Source organism: Paramormyrops kingsleyae, chromosome 10 (genome assembly GCF_048594095.1).
Source record: "Paramormyrops kingsleyae isolate MSU_618 chromosome 10, PKINGS_0.4, whole genome shotgun sequence".
Classification (NCBI taxonomy): Eukaryota; Metazoa; Chordata; class Actinopteri; order Osteoglossiformes; family Mormyridae; genus Paramormyrops; species Paramormyrops kingsleyae.
In genome coordinates this window covers 220,419-240,330 of record NC_132806.1, presented here as the reverse complement: position 1 = coordinate 240,330, position 19,912 = coordinate 220,419, and the positions used below count along the sequence as shown (strand labels likewise).

Genomic DNA, 19,912 nt, shown 5'->3' with positions numbered 1-19,912 from the left:
GAGATGTTGTAAGGCTTTGAAAAAGACTATGTTAAATAAGAACCACAAAGACAAAATATCACGTTTCAGTGTTTTATTAAGTAAGCACAAAAAACATTTTTAAAACATAAGCCAGTCTGGTTTTAAGAATTTCCGCGGGGTGCTACGGGTCCGTGGAGACCGACAAAAACTTTTCGGTGTAGTGTCACGCGACACATCGGTGGGATTCTTGATCGCTTATATGAGACGGCAGACATCTTGGTTAGGTATGAGGGAGCAAGGCATGTTGAGCCTTGCCATTCCTTGTAGAAACTCGCCCCATCCCACAGGTCTTCTCGCATCGCCCACATTACGAGGGTTGGTAATGTTTTTAAGCAAATCGAGCATGTGCGACCCCGCGATAGTCTTTCCATTAAAAACGAACTCCCCGCGCGGGTTCCACGCGGTGACGCCAGAGTTTTCAAGCATTTTACCCATCATATATTCAACCTTTTTCTTGTTACGCAGTGCTGCATTTTTTATAACATCATCCATGATGGTGTCCCCAGCATCAACAGTAGCATCAGCAACAGTGGCGCATGCCGTCTCTTCAGTGGGAAGTGTCATTATCACCTTGCCTGGCCAGATTCAAATATCTCTGTAACACCTCTGTGTACAAGCGGACCTTTTCGTGATCAGCAACATCCGTTCTTGGTAAAATGTTGCGTATTGCAATGTCCAGCTCGCTTTCGGCAGTCTGCCTTATCGTATCTTTAGGAGCTGTGGCATCATGCAGTTTTTCAAGTTGTAACTTCGGGACCAGATACATTTTCCTAGCATAATCCATTTTTCTTAGCCCAGATGAAAAAGACTGGTGGTTTTAACGTACGCAAACTGCATCCCTGAAAGTAGTCTTTCGCGCTGGTTTCTCCTGTCTGCTGTTACCTCCTGAGCGATTATCAGGTTTTCCCATGTGAGTAATTCAGATTTTAGTAATTTTCAAGACTGTTTTTTATTGAATTTTCTAATTTTAAATTTCAGCTAAAATCACTTATAAAAGTGACTAGCGCATAATATTAAATTTTTCAGACCAATTTAAATTAAAATTTCGCAGTGTAATTAAAGATGGATTACAATAAGACTTGGAAGCGCCGTCGTGCAGAAGTGCAGGCATTAGCAGAAAGTTCAGAAAGTGATAGACCCCTTCTGGGGTGTGCTCCCTGGAGCACAATGTCATTGAACAATTTATGCCTCTGTTGCCTGCAAGACAACTACCTCCACCTCCGGCAACTACCCTCCAACCTGCCTGCCCTTGCCTCAACACGATGCCTCGCCATCTGTTGGAAACTTTTTCCTTTGTCGAAGCAGAGACCAGGAGACGTTGGGATATCTTTCCGGCCGAAGTTCCTCTTTATTGAGAACTCGCCATGCGTCGCTGTAGTCATCCAAGTCTGACTAAAACTCAGCTCGGCAGAGTTTATACGTTTCAAGGGGGGAGGGATACACAGAGGTGGAGACCAACTAAACAAAGCATAGTAACTTCCAGGAATCAGCCTGGAAGTTTCCCAGCCCTGATTTCATCAGCATAACAGTGCCTTTCAAATGCCTCTCCAGGTGCTAATCTAATTAGCCTGATAGTATCACTCAGACCTTCACATTATCATAGCGACAAAGGCACAGCCTGGCCTTGAGATTAGCATTCACCTTTACTTTGGGCCCCTACCCAGTGATCAGGAAGTTCATAAAGATTAAATGTTAATGTCTCAGACACCTGGACCCCCAGACTTGATCTTATTAGAATGTCCCCCATCCTTACCTCCAACTGCAAATCCAATGTGCCTATCTCTTTCAGTTCATACACTGTTATGTTGGAAGCCAGACTGAACAATTTATAAATTTGTAATCCTACAATTCCCCCTTTGAGAGTTCTAATAACTCTCACAACATACAAATTTAGACACTTAATTCTTGTAACTTGTGACCGTTACAGGCACATAGCACTTGTTCTGTTGTTGATGGCAGTGATGAATGCCATAATGACATAAAGGAAAGAAAGAAAAAACATTTAGATAGAGTCTGTGAAGTTCTTATGGATAATAGTCTTTTCTGGTTGGAGCTGTCATTTCTTCTTGATGGGTGCGGGTTATTCGTTGAATGAAACACTTGATACTGTGGACACATCCAACAAGGCGTTTCTTGACATGCTCATCAATTCTAAGAAGATGTTGTTTCTGGAGTCTACAGCTTGTGCAATGTCCATGATGATTACTAGTACGGCAATCTTGATCATGTTGATAGATGACTGACGTTCTCGTATGTGATTCTCTGCGTTGTGTATTTCTAAAATATATTTTTTTTTATTTTATTATTTATTTTCTCTTCTGTGACAGTTGGCTCGGTAGTGGGTCTAGTAGTCGGTCAGAAGTTGTGGCTTCCTTTGCCGGTGAGGAGGTCAGTGTGTATGGGTCCCGGGACAGCCATCAAGTGGTATCTGCACAGAGTAAGAAAGAAAACAAAAGACGACAGAGCAGTATCTGTTGTACAAAACTTGCCAACACTAAGGTTGTATCCTCTGTTCGATCTGTGTCTACTATCTTTCCTTCTTTTCCTATCTCTTAATTCCCGAGACACCTAAAGAGCAGTGAGGTCAGGATGGCCTAGTAGATGGGGAAGGCCTATGTGGGAGTCTTCACCGCAGGGTTTGGCCCCCGATGCCTGTTGCAGTCGGTTCTTCCCTGGGCTCCTCACTGGTCCGTGTGTCCTATCCTATCCCTGCCGGTGGGGGAACAACTTTACAGTGTGACACATGAGTCCAGGTTTTCCTTCCCTGACACAACACTGCAGCTGCTGTAATCAACATCACTTGATGTGGTCCGTGCCACTTAGGCTCTAATGGCTTGTTTCTAAATGATATTATCATGACCCACTGACCTGGGATGATTGTGTGTCCACCTTCTGGTGGAGTCTGCCAACACGATTCAACTCTCTCTCTGGCACTGGTGCTAAACGTAGCTGCTGCTACTCTCACCTTTGCCTTAACATCAGCATCCCTTTCCCATGCCGCTAACCTGTCGAGGTTAGCTCTGAGAGTCATGCTAGACCAGGTTAGATCTAGGAATGGCAATGCTTTTCTGTTCTCGGCTATAAGGCCATCTGACCAGATGCGGACTAGGGGTCCCTTATCATCAAGCACACTTTCAGAATCCTCAATTATTCCACTGTAAGTTACAGCTGACTGACAAACCTTTCAGTATATTCATTTACAGATTCTTCTCTCTTTTGCACACAGTTAATAATTCTGGACCAGTCTACCTTGGGTCCCATGATGTCCTTTAGAATTTTCAAAACACCTTCTCTCAAATCACCTTTACTGGCATGTTGCAGTTCAGAAGTCACAGCAGACTCAAAACGGTTGAATTCAGATTCAGTTAGAATTTGTGACATCAGCTGTGTGACTTCTTCTAATGACATGTTGTAGAGACGCATTTTGCTGATCAAAGCTCTTCTAAATTCAGAAAAATTAGTGTGTGCTGAGGGTAAGCTCTGGGATAGTCTCTCTATATCCTTAGGTCCTAGTGATTTAGTAACAGTTTGTACTTGTACAACAGAAGCGTTGGGAGTAACGCTTTCAATTCTCTCAATCCCCTGAGATCTCCTTTTAGCACCACATACCTCCACTGAATTTACAGGCACATCAGTTACTGATTGGATGGCTACATTGGTTTCAAAGAAATCTTGTAGGTCAGGATAGTTGTTATCAGGCTGACTAACTTCCTCCACATCAGTTCTGACTGAAGCTTTGTTGCGGTTCAATTTTTTAGTCAAAAAGGATACTCCCGCACGGAGCTCCTGGATCTGTTCCTCTAGCTCTGAGATACGCTGGGACTGTTGTGTACCTAGTGCTAAACTAAATTCTCTATGGCAACAGATAATGCCTTTTATATTTTTCTTGCGAATACATGCTCCTAATACCTTTTTACACTCATCTACAGACCAAGTCTTGTCTGGATGGATCTCATACTTCTGAGTTAGTTCTTGTCTCACTTTCTCAGTAACTATTAGGTTCATTTGCACTCCTAACAGTGATTTGAATTCACTATCAGACCATGAAGGAGTCACAAGACCACCCTTTTTAGTGGTGGGGATCAGTGTAGCATTCTTCTTGAACATTTTGTGAATTTGTTCGCTACCACACCATCAAAACACTAAAACCTCTCTGATCAACAGAGGCCTGTTACGCTTGTTAACACAAATCAACTATTGTTAATCTTCCCTGGCAAAGCAGAGGATAACACACATATTAGCACATAATGCTACTCTTCCCTGCCTGAACAGAGGATACCACACAAATATTAGAACGTAATTCTAATCTTCCCTGCCTGAACAGAGGATAACACACAAATATTAGAACGTAATTCTAATCTTCCCTGCCTGAACAGAGGATAACACACAAATATTAGAACGTAATTCTAATCTTCCCTGCCTGAACAGAGGATAACCTTCATCTCTAAAAAGAAACTTTTTAGAGGATAACTTAGTTAACCAAACCCTACAGCAGCCTGTTAACTCTTCCCTGACAGCGCAGAGGATGACGAATTTGTACTGGTCTTAAAGGTTCTTTTGAGTAGAGTGGCACTCACCAATCCTTGGTTGTACAAAAAAAATTCTGTCTGGAATGAAGTCAGTTCTTGAAGCTTAAAGTTTCAATCTGGATTCAGGTGAGGAGCTCTATCCGGGTCACGGCACCAAAACTGTTGGAAACTTTTTCCTTTGTCGAAGCAGAGACCAGGAGACGTTGGGATATCTTTCCGGCCGAAGTTCCTCTTTATTGAGAACTCGCCATGCGTCGCTGTAGTCATCCAAGTCTGACTAAAACTCAGCTCGGCAGAGTTTATACGTTTCAAGGGGGGAGGGATACACAGAGGTGGAGACCAACTAAACAAAGCATAGTAACTTCCAGGAATCAGCCTGGAAGTTTCCCAGCCCTGATTTCATCAGCATAACAGTGCCTTTCAAATGCCTCTCCAGGTGCTAATCTAATTAGCCTGATAGTATCACTCAGACCTTCACATTATCATAGCGACAAAGGCACAGCCTGGCCTTGAGATTAGCATTCACCTTTACTTTGGGCCCCTACCCAGTGATCAGGAAGTTCATAAAGATTAAATGTTAATGTCTCAGACACCTGGGCCCCCAGACTTGATCTTATTAGAATGTCCCCCATCCTTACCTCCAACTGCAAATCCAATGTGCCTATCTCTTTCAGTTCATACACTGTTATGTTGGAAGCCAGACTGAACAATTTATAAATTTGTAATCCTACACATCCTTCCCTGCGGCTGTGCCTCTATTAATCCTGCCATCGTGCATCAAGCGCCCCGTGCCTGCACCGGTCGGCCGCTGCATTGAGACATATATTTCAACCGCTGTATTAGCTTAGTCATATCATCTTGTTTGTTTGACTCATCTGCCGGCCCCTGGAGGATGGGCTCCCCCTTTGGGTCTGGTTCCTCCCAAGGTTTCTTCCTCTTAGGGAGATTTCCTTGCCACCGTTGCCTTTGGCTTACTCAATGGGAGGTCCTTACGAGGCAGAAATGTAAAGCGCATTGAGACAATGTAATGTTGTAAATAAAATTGAATTGAATTGATTTCCAAACAGTACACAGAGAGCTCAGTGGACCACAGATGTATTCTGAGGGACCCTCTGAGTCTCTATCACACAGGGATTTTGAGGCAGAAAGTATGTATTTGTCATCAGAGGATTCTGAATTAGAAGAGAATAGACACAACAATCCACACGAAACATTTGACTTTAGTAAGGAGTTGAGAATATGGGCATGCAAACATAAGTTATCCAGATCTGCCATTGGTGACATGTTAACACTACTTCGAAGAGCAGGTCATCAACTTCCAAAGGACCCACGCACATTTCTGTCAACACCACGGACTGTTACTGTGCAGGAGAAATGTGGAGGATATTACTCCTATTTTGGCCTAGAGTTTTACATAGAGAAAATAATATCAAATAACCCTGCATACCTCCAAGACCATAATTCAATTGAGTTACATGTCAATATTGATGGTGTACCTCTCTTCAAGTCAACAAGTGATCAGTTTTGGCCAATACTGCTGACTTTCAGTACTTTTCGACCTTTTTTGGTAGCAGTTTTTTTAGGGGAATCAAAACCAAATGGTGTAGGTGATTTCCTTGAAGATTTTTTAGAAGAATACTCCAGATTAAAGGTGTCAGGAATTAGGGTGATGGACAAAGTGTTGACTGTGTCAGTCAAATGCTTTATTTGTGATACACCTGCAAGGTCATTTTTGAAGTGCATCAAAGGACATACAGGTTATCATTCGTGCGAAAGATGTGTGGTGAAAGGCTCTTGGAACAAAAGAATCATTTTGTACACCCCACAACCATTGCCAAAAAGAACTGATGAAGCTTTTAGCCAGGTTGCATATGGAGAAACACATCAGATTGCAAAATCACCACTGATTGATGCTGATATTCTTTGCATAAAAGGATTTCCTTTGGACTGCATGCACTTGGTCTGCCTTGGAGTGGTAAGAAGAATTCTGTTGTTTTGGAAAAATGGGCCTAGATCTTGTAAGTTGTCCAAACAGCTACTTGATGTTATATCTAAGAATTTGAAGGATTTATCACAAAAGTTGCCTTTTGAGTTTGCAAGGCAGCCACGATCATTGGACGAACTGGACAGATGGAAGGCCACTGAATTCCGGCAATTTCTCTTGTATACTGGTCCTGTTGTTCTGAGGAATGTACTTCCAAAAAACACCTACAAGCACTTCCTAACACTAACCGTGGCTATGTCAATCCTTTTGGACGAAGACAGTACAAAGCGTAATTATTTTTTGAGGTATGCAGATGAACTTCTAAATTACTTTGTGAACAGTAGCAGAGAAATTTATGGAGAAAGCTTCATTGTCTACAATGTACATCCATTAATCCATTTAGCAGATGATGTAGAAAATCACAGCCGCTCATTGAATGATATATGCGGGTTTCCATTCGAAAACCATTTGCAGAGTATTAAGAAATTGGTGAAGAATTCCCAAAACCCAATAGCACAGGTGGCAAAAAGGCTAGCTGAGGCTGATGAAGTAGGTGCCTCTTGTCATCATCAAAATACACACTTCAGGTTCATCTCAACAAGGAAAAGAGACAACTGTTTCTTACTTGAAAGTGGTGACTTTGCTTTCATTCAAGAAAAAAGAGATAATGGATGCTATGTTTGTGACATAGTAAGACAAGAAGACACTGAGGATTTTTTCAGCCATCCTTGCAGATCGAGTATGTTCAACATTGTTTACTTAAATGAAAACACAATAAGAAAAAGAAAATATTTTCGCATAGCGCAGTTGATGCGAAAGGTGGTCTGTCTTCCATATCGGAATGGACATGTGTTGCTGCCGCTGTTACATGGTGATGAACACTATTGAAACGGTAAGTGCTGATGTTCCTTTTTGTCCAGATTTTCACTAGGCAAGAATTTAGAAGTAGAAAATGTCTTAATGTTTTCTAACCAATTTATGTCAGCAAGAGAGCTTTATGTTTGTTTGAACCATCACCAATAAGAAACTGTTATTAAAATTTTACTGTAAATTTATTTTCTGTCCATAGCATGGAGAGAATGAAATGGGCACGGGCTGTCTGGATAGAGAATTCCCGCGAAGAAGAGGGTGTTGTTCCACTAAACTGGATCAAAGACAAAAATGTGTTTTGGCCAGCGGTCACCAATGCTAGTGTTTTACACAAGAGGTGCGCTGAGCCCGATGTAGAAAAATTGAGAAAATTTAAGCTTATAAAGATAAAACATTCATCTGGTAAGTGAATTTTATGTACATTGATTTAAGTAAAAGCAATGAAGAAAACATTGAAAGTGTTTCTTTCTTACTTTTCAGTCAATATGGAAGAGTGTGAAGAGTATAATATAACCACGGCTGTTGATAATACTGACAAAGAAATTCCTAAGAAGCGCCAGGCTAAGCGAAAACACACAAATGACAGCGACCTCATAAGTAATGGTATATCAGAACATCATTAGAAAATTTCAGATATAATATTTTTCTGTAATCAAATGCTTCATAATAAAATGTGTAATTGTGGATGTGTCCAAAGGTTTGACTTTTTGATATATGCTCAGTATGTTTTTTAACTTTGCTATGTTTTATTTAAACATGGAGTAATTGTACACTGTATGTACAATATTACAGAGTCTTGGAAATCAAACTCCAGAAAGGAGTAGCAGTACTCCTTTGCCAGAAGTCCCAGACGTACCAAAACCTCCACCTGGTAAGTCCAGAGCAAAGCCCATCCTTTCTTCAAGCTCTGAGGACTCCGAATCGGACAAGGAAACACAAACAATTATAAGGTATGAAATCTGTATTTTGTGGATGGTTCTAATGAAAAGTGTGAGGAAATTGTAAGGTTTAGATTGAAAGGAGCACATTTTCCATTTAGTCAAATTGTGTATATTGTGACGAACAATCACCGGGCATCCCATTCACCATCGCATAGAGGTCACCAGACATCCTGTTCACCATTGCATGGAGGTCATCGGACATCCCGTTCACCGTCGCATGGGGGTCACCAGACATCCCGTTCCCCATTGCGTGGAGGTCACCGGACATCCCGTTCCCCATTGCGTGGAGGTCACTGGACATCCCGTCCACCGTCGCGTGGAGGTCACCGGACATCCCATCCACCGTCGCGTGGAGGTCACCGGACATCCCGTCCACCGTGGCATGGAGGTCACCGGACATCCCGTTCACCACCACATAGAGGTCACTGGACATCCCGTTCACCTTCAGTTAGATGTCACCAGGAATTGCGATCATCTTTACAAAGAGATTACCAGTCATCACGGTCATCCTCAAGAACAGGTCACAAGAGACGTCAGTCTTCTCCATGCTCTGTGTCTGACTTAAGCAGGGAAAGTAACAGGTAAATACTTGTGATTAGAGAAAGACAGACTTTGTGGAGATTGAACTGCTGTGTGTTAAGTTTTCACAGTATATGTTTTTATTTCGTTCGTGATGGGGCAGTTGGTGGCCTAATGGTAGAGTGTTTGCCCCGTGATCAGAAGGTCGCTGGTTTGAATGCCAGACCGGTAAAATTACCACTCTGGTACTCATGAGCACAGTACTGTCCTCAAGCACTACTTGGGGCAGTTATTGGTGTAACAGTAGGATGTTTGCCCTGCAAACAGAATGTCACAGGTTCAAATCCAGGATTGGTAAAGTTACCACTGAGGTACTCCTGAGCAAGGTATCATCCTCAACCTCCTCTTGTTAGCTCCCCACTGCTCCTTCATGGATGGGTAATTTTACAGAGGTCACATTTCACATTTCGTGTACTATGTGTGGTGTGTTCACAATGATAAATAATCACTCACTTTCACTTATTTTTGTTCTAGTGGCAAGTTCAGAGAATGTCCTTCACAGATGCTTAGTGCAACTAAATCTCACCATGACAAATTTCCAATGACAGAAGAAAGTAAGTAAAAAGACCAAGTTTAGATAGTGGATAATCGAAACACAAATGTAATGTCCTGCCCCCCTTGCTTTTGTATCGCCTGTAACATCAGGGTTTCAAAAAAGGTGCCTTCATCTTCTATTGGAAATAAAAGATCTGCTGGCACACCAAAATAGGAAACTTCAAGTGGAGGAGAGAGGACATGTACCAGAAATTGTCCAGATGGGCAGCCTTGATGCCTTGTACAACTTTGAAAATGAGTTGCGAGATGAAAAAAAGAGAGAGAGATGGGTAAGAAAAAAATCTCATTTTTACTCTATGAAGAACAGCAAATGTTGAAAATAGGTACCTGGTGGAATGTGGATTAACAGTGGATTAATTCTGTCGCTATAGTATAGATGAATTATTGAAGAATATTTATTCACCATTATGTAATGCATTAAATTGATGCAAGATTACTAGTTCAGTTCATTATTTACTTGACAAATTACATTGCCATGGTGCATGTTTAGGCATATCTATTCACATGATTGCTGTTATAGTCACAGCTGCAAAGCTTTTCTTGTGACTAAATTTGTTGGAAACAGACATCAGCAAATAATAATGTTGAGATCTTCATTACCTAGTTAACCACTGTGCTGGTAATAGAAAAGTACTTTATTAGTAATTATTTAGTCACTTTATTTGTGTTTATTTTAAGTGCAAATGTATTCGTTTTTAAATAGTATTTTTTAATCATTTTTGAAGGAACCCCAGAACATTCAGTAACAAAACATGTATCAATAAATGCTCTATGTTATATGTGATTTCAGTTTAACAAGTGCATGACAATTGGTGGGGCTACTCCGAAGGACATGGTGAAAAATTTGACCAGCAGGTATGTTTCAACATCACTATGTATTTTTATCATGTTTCCCAAATACCTGTCTAGTACATGCACCATTTGACCAATTAAAGCCATTATCAATTACTATTAATATTTTAAAATAAAAGCCATGTAAGTTTAAGCTAAAAATCACAGCAGACTGCCTATTCAACCTGCCTATTCATTGTCATATACATTTTTTCAGAAGTTATGTAACAATAAGGTATAGTAGAGGTTGACTGACATGGGATTTTATATAGCCGATGCAACAATATTTTGAAGTCAGGGTCAGCCAATGGCCGATATGCTGGCAATTTCTTTTTCTCATGAGGTTTTCTGAATCGTGCATCCCTAACAACCAGCATTCTACTCACAATACAGCCATTTATTGAGAGTTTCCCATAGAGTTTCCATAGTTTTTTTTCTGTAACACGCGCTAAACGCTATATTGTGACGCGACGCAGAGGGGGAGGTGATTGTGGAAAATGTAGTTCTCTTCCAGGAAGGCCAAAAGCAGCACATTTTTATAGGCCAAATTGGTTCAAAATGACGAAAAACTTCAGTATTTCTTCAATTACATTTTTTTTACTTCAATTTTGTTATAGTGTAATCAATAGGAAAATGTTATTCTATATTATTCTATATTCTGATTGATAGATAGTGTCACAGGTTAGAATGTTACACCACAGATAATAGACGATAGATAAAAACTCTGCAACTCAGCAATAAAATAATGTTCTTTTATTGTTCTTTCAGTACTTTTATTTGACCTAAACCTAGAAAGAGTCATTTTTCATCAGAAATGTGCTGATTTCATAACTCAACATTTACACATCCAACTATGACAAATCCGAGTAGTGCAGGGCATCTGAAATACAAGAACATAAAGCATTTATTGCTAACTTCTACTCACACGCTAAAAACAAGCCTAAATAAGCCTAAAAACAAATGTATTGTCTTTTTTTTATTATCCGGTTACTCGATTAATCGATAAGAAAATCGATAGAATACTCGATTACAAAAAGAATCGATTGTTGCATCATTAATAAGCGTCTGTGCCAAACTCAAGCCGCACATGTTCTAGTGAGTGAAATAAATTACACAAAGCTTCGATTCTAGAGAAATTGCTTAGGCCATTTTTAGTAATCAAATTATTCGAGTTATTTGAATAATCATTTCAGCCCTACAGCAGATATCAGCTTGAAATATAGTGCAAATCTAAGTATCGGTCCAATGCTGATGACATTAAAAAATAAGCAATTTCGGTCGATTCTGATGTGATTTTGATGTTATTTTGTATCCCTCACTAAAATGTCTGCTTATAATATGAAATCACACTCGTATTGTATCTACAACAATTGTGTCAGACATTAATTGATACAATAATTTCCTTAGATCATAGTTTGAATACCAGGTAGATCTTATTTTCCTTTTGTTAATCATGTGAAATAGTTCTTTGAAGATAAATAGATAAGTTTGTTCTCTTCTAGATTCTTTACCAATTCACTTATGTGTCAACTAAACATGAAGGGATCACGAGGGGATAAAATATCATTTGAGAAGACAGCGCTGTGCAAATTAATAACTGGTAAGTAATTGAACAGTGCCTTATGTGGTCATGTCTTTTTTTATATCAACATAATGATTGTATTGATACATTGAAGTCCATGCATCTGAATTATACTAAACATTTTTGTCCTTTGATTGACAGACAGTGTAGTAAAGGCCCATGATGTTACAGAAGCCTTTGCCCTCAGCATCATTGCCAACCGGTTGAGAAATGCACCTAAGAGGAAAGAAAGACTGGACACAGTGTAAATGTTATTGTATTTTTGTTTATTTTGGTGTTTTAGACAGTTGTCTATCTTGTCTTAGCTGTTCTGTTTGTTTCATTAGTCTTAATTAGTATTGGCATTTTTATAAGTTATGTCAGTATTATGCACTACACCCAGTTTTTATGTGCATTTTGTATTGTTTAGAACATAAGAAATTTACAAACGAGAGGAGGCCATTCGGCCCATCAAGCTCGTTTGGGGAGAACTTAGCTAATAGCTCAGAGTTGTTAAAATCTTATCCAGCTCTGATTTAAAGGAACCCATGGTTTTAGCTTCCACTACAATAGCAGGAAGACTATTCCATACTCTGACTACACGCTGTGTAAAGAAGTGCTTCCTCAAATTTGTTTTAAAATGTTCTCCCGCTAATTTCCACTTATGGCCACGAGTTCTAGTATTTAGACTAATATTGAAATAGTCATTTGGCTGAACAGCATCCAGACCCGTTAGAATCTTATAGACCTGAATCATATCCCCCTTAGTCTCCTTTGCTCAAGGCTGAACAGATTCAGTTCCGCTAACCTCTCCTCGTAAGACATTCCTCTAAGACCAGGAATCATTCTCGTAGCTCTTCGTTGCACCTTTTCTAAGGCAGCAATGTCCTTCTTGAGGTATGGTGACCAAACCTGCACACAGTATTCTAGGTGGGGTCTTACCAAGGAATTATATAAGTGTAACATCACCTCCCTTGACTTAAACTCCACACATTTAGAGATATAACCCAACATTCTGTTCGCCTTTTTTATTGCTTCCCCACATTGGCGAGAGTGGGACATGGAAGCATCAACATACATACCGAGATCTTTCTCGTAATCAGCTACCTTTATTTCAGTGGAACCCATAAAATATCTGTACTGTATATTTCTGCTCCCTGCATGGATTACCTTACATTTATCTGTGTTAAATTTCATCTGCCAAGTATCAGCCCATTCGCTAATTAAATCCAGATCCCGTTGAAGCCTCTCTGCTGCTAGATTAGTATCTGCTACCCCGCCCACCTTAGTGTCGTCTGCAAATTTAACCAGTTTACTGTATGTATTCGTGTCAATATCATTAATGTAAATTAGGAACAATAGTGGTCCTAAAATTGAACCCTGCGGTACCCCACTATAAAAAAAGTTTGTTTTGAAATATGACTAAATTATTGATAAAAATATGACAAAACTTTTATGTGATTTGTGTCTGCTTTGTAGACATTTTGAAATTTGTGGAATTTACATTTAACACAACATGTATTTTCCACGGGCCAACATCCACATGAATTCAACTTGCCTTTACACCTAAATTCCACGTCTTTTCCACGTGGTGAAAACACGTGGATTCCATATGTCAACATCCACGTGGAATTCAACTTGCCTTTTACTCCTAAATTACCCATCTTTTCCACGTGGTGAAAACACATCTTTTCCACATGGATTCCATGAGTGTGTGCCCACTGGGTATGTTCACTCATTTCCACGGTCCACTAAAAATTACAGAAAAACAAAACCAAGAATTTGAATTGTCTATACTGTAACTATCAATATATGGCCATAGTTTATGAATTAAGATATGAAGTTTACTTAGTAGAGCTACCAATTAGCAAGACGAAGCTAAAAGCTTGCTAAAGTTAATTAGCAACCCTGACTTACTTGAATTAGTAAATCTCTGGTAATTTTCCTTCCAAGACCTTTTTATTAACCCCAAACATGACTTAAACCCTTTCAATATCCTTCATTTTGTTTTTAAGTAAGTAAGGTCTAATAATTTTTAAATAAAATATCTAAATATTAAAATTATTTTTGAACATTTGCCTGAAGTGCCGATTTTGCCCGCCCATTTCCATAACTTTCACTGGTGTCGTGCGGCTGTAGGATCGCCTCGCAAATGTGTATGTGGAGCCGTGCATTTACCTTAGGTCAGGGGTCGGCAACCTTTTTAAAGCAAAGAGCCATTTTTTCCTAAATATCTGAACCAATATTTACAATGAGCTGCAATTTTTAGAGAAGGGGGTTTGAGATACGATTTTTTTTTATGTGATAGGGGCACATATGCATTTAACACAAAAACACAAGTTCAAGTTCAAGTACTTACAAAAAATAAAGAAAACCAGTTTCGGGGGGCATCTCAGTTTTAAATCACTCGGACGTGTAACAGCGCAAAAGTGACTAATATTACAACATTGTTCAGTTCTGTAGCGATAGTCTTCACCCTCATCCCTTCTTTCGTTCGGCTCTGCAGTAGTCTGCCCTTCACTCTCTTTCACTACTGCTGTGCTGACGAGCAGTGCAAATGTAGTCACAACTCAGCTGGCTATTATATATAAATCAGAGAAAATATAACGAAGATCTGGGAAGGCGTGGTGACGATTTACTACAAAAAAGTATATGTAAGAATTAGGAATCCCAATACATGTTGAAGCATACATCCAATCTCCAGGTGCTTAAGAAAACTCCAGAAAGCATGCTATTTAACCAGAGAAGTAATCTTGTTTTGGTGAATGACTTTGAGGAAGATGTAAATTATGCAGTTAAGAAGCGGACTGCCTCATTCACATATAGCTAAAGAAATATCTAAATGAAAAATAATATTAACCCATATATAATACTGTCGTAAAGAAATTATTTATCATAATTATGTTAAGACATAAAAATGCGAATGCTGCTATCATTCTGAGAAGAGCCACAGTGACGTGGTCAAAGAGCCGTATGTGACTCGCGAGCCGCAGGTTGCCGACTCCTGCCCTAGGTTGTCCGACGTTGGATTTTCGGCGCACAAAGTGGGCATGTCGGAATGTATGCAAACGCACAGCGTTGCACATTTTTAATGTAGCGTCGTGCTCCCTGACCATCGCGTGAATCAACCCAGGGCGTGAATTACAGAGTGGCTGACAGGGGAGACCTTTTATTTCAGGGACCTTACTGGAAATAAGATGTAAGCTACAACAAATGTGAACAAATTTCAAGAGAGCTCCCCTGTAATTCAAGCCATGGCCTTCAAACTACGGTACTTGATAAAATATTGTTAGCACTAGTATTCTTTTTAAAAAATGGTTTGTGTGTTATGCAAGAATGTCAGCGGAGGAACTCTGCCAAAACTTTGCAGGAATGAACCAAGAGCTGGCTCATGAACTGTATGGTAATGTTAAATTGATAGCTCCTATCAGTTTTGTGTTTATGGTAAATATGCTAAATTTGGTGATGCAGTCTTCTCAGTTGCCCCTTTGTCCGCCTTACTTACTGTTGCTTTGCCTGCTATATGCTCACTCTGCGTGCCTTAATTATATTATGGTGTTTTATTATTAATTTATTCATGATCATTGTTATTTTTTCAATCTCTGTGTGGCCATGTTTTGGGTCTTATAGTTACAATCATGTGGATTAATCTATTTTCTCTGTGTTTTACCATGAAGAACAAGGCGTGACAGGGGATGATTTTGTGGACATTGGGGAGCAAGATGTTTACATTTTGTTCCCCAAAAACTTCAGGCTGCGGAAATCTCTAATTTCCATTTTAAAAATGGTTTCACAGACTTACTGCTGTCAAGTCATGGTTACAGAATATATCATATTTAGTTTCATGATCTTTCCCTCAAGCAATCTGGAGTGGAAGCAGAAGACTAAGAAGGGGAAATAAGAAATAAGAAGGGGAAATCAGCGGCAACAACCGAACAAAAGAGATTCAGTGTAAATATTACACAGTCCTGGAAATAGAAAATAAAGTGGACAGAGTTGTTAGAATACAGACAGTGCAGGTAGAAATAGAATCAGTAGAATAAGTGGTTATCACATCAGAAATACTGTACTACTACCATTTATTCCGCTGATTCTATTTCTACCTGTACTCCTCTGTATTCTAACATTTTTGGTGCAAAACTGATATCTTTCTTTTTTCTACACATCTCCACCAGGCTGTTATAAGGTCATCCCTGGGTGCATCGAAAATGTGGACCACTGCCTGCAAGGGAGCTGAAATTGATTGGGACCCTGTCATAAGCAAAGTTTGTACCTCATAAATTTGTTTAAAATCAATGTGTCTAATCAAATAGTTTCATTTATGTATCTTACTTATATACCACATAAAGCACAATGAGTGCTTAAAATTTCAATTCAGTGATTTGATAAAACATCAAATAAAGTGTTTTAACAGAATATTTCATGTAATTTCAAGGTCACAGCAGAGTTGCCCTGCCTCATCGGCAAAGAGCAAGAAATTCGTAAAAAAGCATTAAAAATGCTCCAAAACAGGAGGGAGTACCTCCGAAGGTCAGGAAAGGTAATACATACTGTACATGGGTAACTTGCAAGCAAGTTAAAATTATTCAAGCCTCTTACAATCAGATTAAATCATCAATGGAATGTCCAGCATACAGACCTAGTCAGCCAAGGCTGAATAATTTTCCTGTTCATGTTCTGCTTCACTTTTCTGGTTTCTCATGTCATGGTATGACTTCATTTCTATTGATTGCATTGTCTAGAAGACAGGGAGGACTTCAACTTCACTTGAACAGTATGTAGCTTTTTCTGTATTTGTATCTTATGATTGTGTAAGATAGTAATACATTTCATAATTTAGCTTCTTAAATATTGTGCAGTCGCCAGCCCAACTGATATTTTTGCAATATTAAAACTATCAGGATCAATACAGTATATATGCATACATATTTTATGTGTTTACAGACATGTAAGACTGCTGAAAAAAGATGGGAGAACAGTGGCCCTTGGCAAAGTTGTTGGAGGTAAAATATGTTTTTACATTTTCTCAATCCTGTTGCATGATTCACTGTACTGCACAGCTTCAGGTTTTGAACTTAATTTTGAATAATGTTTCAAACTGCTACATACCTGAAATGTTTGTGGTTTCTTGTAGAAATAACATAAGCACTTGAGGTATGCCTCCAGGACATCACACCTCCATTTAAGCACCTTTACAAAGTAAGTAATTTCCTTGAAATATCATCAAAATATTTTTTTTTCTGGACAGCTCTTAGACTGGGTTTCCATGGGACATTATAAGAATTAGAAGTAATTAAACCAATTTGGTGAAAATTATGGTCTTACATAGCATTAAAAATAGTTTAATTGACAAAAAAGAGTCCTCACACCTGGGTTTGAACAGCTGACCTACAGGTTATCCCAAAAATCTGCATACACACCGGCCCTTTGCGGGTAAGATTGGCTACCTCTGCTCTATACCATTGTGAGTCCAAATCACAAGTACTCACCCAGCATTTATTGACACAAGTTAATGTAAATGTAACGAGTTGGGACTTTAGGACCCAGGAGTGAGTGAGGAGAGTGTATATATGACGGTAATTCCGTTCGGTCAAAGGCGTTTCGATTCAGCTGTAGGCAGGGGCAGTTGGAGGGAGTGAAGCCGCGGCAGGTCTGTGTGGATCCAGGGTTAGTGTTTGGCTGGTGTGTGTGATTGACGCGGAGTTAATCCTGGTGTCGTTGCTGTACGTACGGCGAAGGCCAAAGTGGGCATTACGTGCCTGGGTGGATCTCCAGTAGAGTGGGGGACTACATTGGGCTTGGCTTCTGCTACAGAGCTATTTCCAGCAGGGGCAATTTTAGCACCCCCAAAATGAATAAAAGCACCCCCAAAGATTTCTAAAGATTTCTAACTTTTTTTTGACAGTTCATGCTGTTTATGTGAGACAGTATTAAAATATGAAAAATCATTCAGATGTAATATTTTAATAACTAGTATAGATACCCCCCCCCCAGCCCCGAAAAATGGTTCGTTCCAGCTTCACTCTCCGCTACTCTGACTGGCTCCAGAAATGGTGGCTGAGACGCATTGGAGCGGTGGTGTGAGTACTTGGCTTAAAACAGGACATGTTAGCTGCATTTAACCTTCAGTAACTCTTTCTTTATATAGTTAGGTAGTAGGAGTCAGACCATGTCTCTTATTAGCTGAAAAACATTACCCTCACAGGTAAACTGCAGTGTTGAAAACACGTTTTCTGACGATGTTTGCTACCCTACAATCCGCCCTACTCTGTAGGAAAATCAGCAACATTTTGACCGTCCTGTTGGTCCCATTGAAATTTATATAGCCTAAATCTAAAAACTTAAATTGCCAACCGTTTTACCAGTCATCTTTGAAATGGATCGAGAGAAGCTGGTTATTTTTTCATGTTCCGAATATTAAACCTAAGGTAGCTAACTGACTGGATGCCCATTAACTTTATAACTTCTGGTGTGTGTGTGTGTGTGTGTGTGTGTGTGTGTGTGTTTTGCACAGAAAGACAGCCAGGTTCATAATGGATATAAGGAAGTTTTTTCAAAAAAAGGACGGGCATTCAGGTAAAAGTAGAAGATCATGATCTGTCAATCAAGAATAATGTTGGATCAGTGTTTAAATAGTCATATATTTTATTAAATGTACACGTGGTTTGGTTATTTGCCTTTTGATTGAAAGTACACTGAGAGAAGAGTTTTTTTTTATTAGTGATGTTAATAGTATTTTTTTTATATTAATTAGTGGTGGGCATAGATTAATTTTTTAATCTAGATTAATCTCACTGTAACCTGGCTGTGATGTCAGTTGAGAAAGAGATGCTTGAGAGAGTTGACCACCAAAAAGTGATAGACAGATTTGCCAGCCACAAGGTGAGGCGACATAGGTTAAAATAAAAAAACAAATCTGCAGAGTCATAGTAGTATCTGCAGTAAAGATCTTTTCATACATTGCATACATTGTACCATAGGCACAGTTGCCGCCATCTTTATAATTTTTTTTATTAATATTTTGTACATTTGTGTATTTCACAGACTGTTCTATTTTTTTAGGGTATTTTTTATGTATCTGTATTATATTATACATACACATTAAAAGTGAATCCCTGTCCAAAAAATGCACTCCGTTTACTTTTTACTCACTATTAGAATCATTCATTACTCTCCTCCAGTAATTAAGATTAGGATATGTATTTTTTTTATTCCAATCCATTCTTCTTTTGCAGTAGTGGTCTTTTGCAGCATTTTAAAAAAACCTTTATCAAATTTGATTCCAAAAAGTGTTTTGCTTTTCTTACACAAATGTTGGAATTAAAATGTTAAAATGTACAAAACAGTCATGTCATGTTTTTTGACAAGGACCCAGGCACAGAGAAACTCTTAGGATTTAATAAAGAAATTTGCAGACTTGCACAGAGTTGGTAAAATGATGACTGATGACGGAGACGAAGACAACAGACGAAAAGGACAGGGAGGAACAGGGGTTTAAATGCACAAAGGAGACAGTCAGATAGAACTCGGGACAACTGGAGACATTTAAGGATGCGGGGACTGAAAGAGGCAGGGAAAAAGTCTCATTGTGACGAGTAAAGTGTATCTTGCCTTGCTGGGCAGCTCTCTGGGTGCTCAGCACCCCCAAAGCTCTGAACCTAGAATCGCCCCTGATTTCCAGCAAGGCCTGCTTCGGATGCATCTCACAAACTTTTGGTTTATTTCCTTCAAGTACACCCACTGTTTTTCCTAGGTTTATGATAAGGCTATGTGTTGCATTGTTTGCTCTTCCGTACCTGTGAAACATTGTTTTGCTGAAAGGTTTTGATAGCGGGTGTACAGTAATATCTGCCCGTTGCGGCTGTTGGGGGGAGGGGTGATCTTATCCTCAGTTTGCATGGTGGCCACCGGTATTTTGCATGTCGAGCTAATTGCGTTACGGTAATATTTTAGGATCATGAGTGTGTCTCCGTGTGATATTGCATGCGTGTGGTTTTTGTGTTGATAATGGGGGGTTTGGGGCTGGATTAACCCAGGTTTG

General features: G+C 39.5%; 3 long non-coding RNA genes across 3 annotated transcripts; 2 read left to right on the top strand and 1 right to left on the bottom strand.

Annotated features, from left to right (window-relative positions):
- Positions 1 to 1,345: 1,345 nt before the first annotated feature.
- On the bottom strand, positions 1,346 to 5,275 carry LOC140593208 (uncharacterized). The gene is made up of 2 exons (XR_011993454.1): positions 4,599 to 5,275; positions 1,346 to 2,449 (listed from the first exon to the last, which is right to left on the bottom strand). It is a non-coding gene; the product is annotated as an uncharacterized lncRNA (long non-coding RNA).
- A 334-nt stretch (positions 5,276 to 5,609) lies between these two features.
- Positions 5,610 to 7,981, top strand: LOC111834496 (uncharacterized). The gene is made up of 3 exons (XR_002836024.2): positions 5,610 to 7,426; positions 7,604 to 7,806; positions 7,885 to 7,981. It is a non-coding gene; the product is annotated as an uncharacterized lncRNA (long non-coding RNA).
- Positions 7,982 to 8,660: 679 nt separating this feature from the next.
- On the top strand, positions 8,661 to 12,293 carry LOC140593130 (uncharacterized). Its single transcript, XR_011993396.1, has 6 exons — positions 8,661 to 8,926; positions 9,399 to 9,478; positions 9,570 to 9,748; positions 10,270 to 10,334; positions 11,813 to 11,910; positions 12,034 to 12,293. It is a non-coding gene; the product is annotated as an uncharacterized lncRNA (long non-coding RNA).
- The last annotated feature ends 7,619 nt before the right edge of the window (positions 12,294 to 19,912 follow it).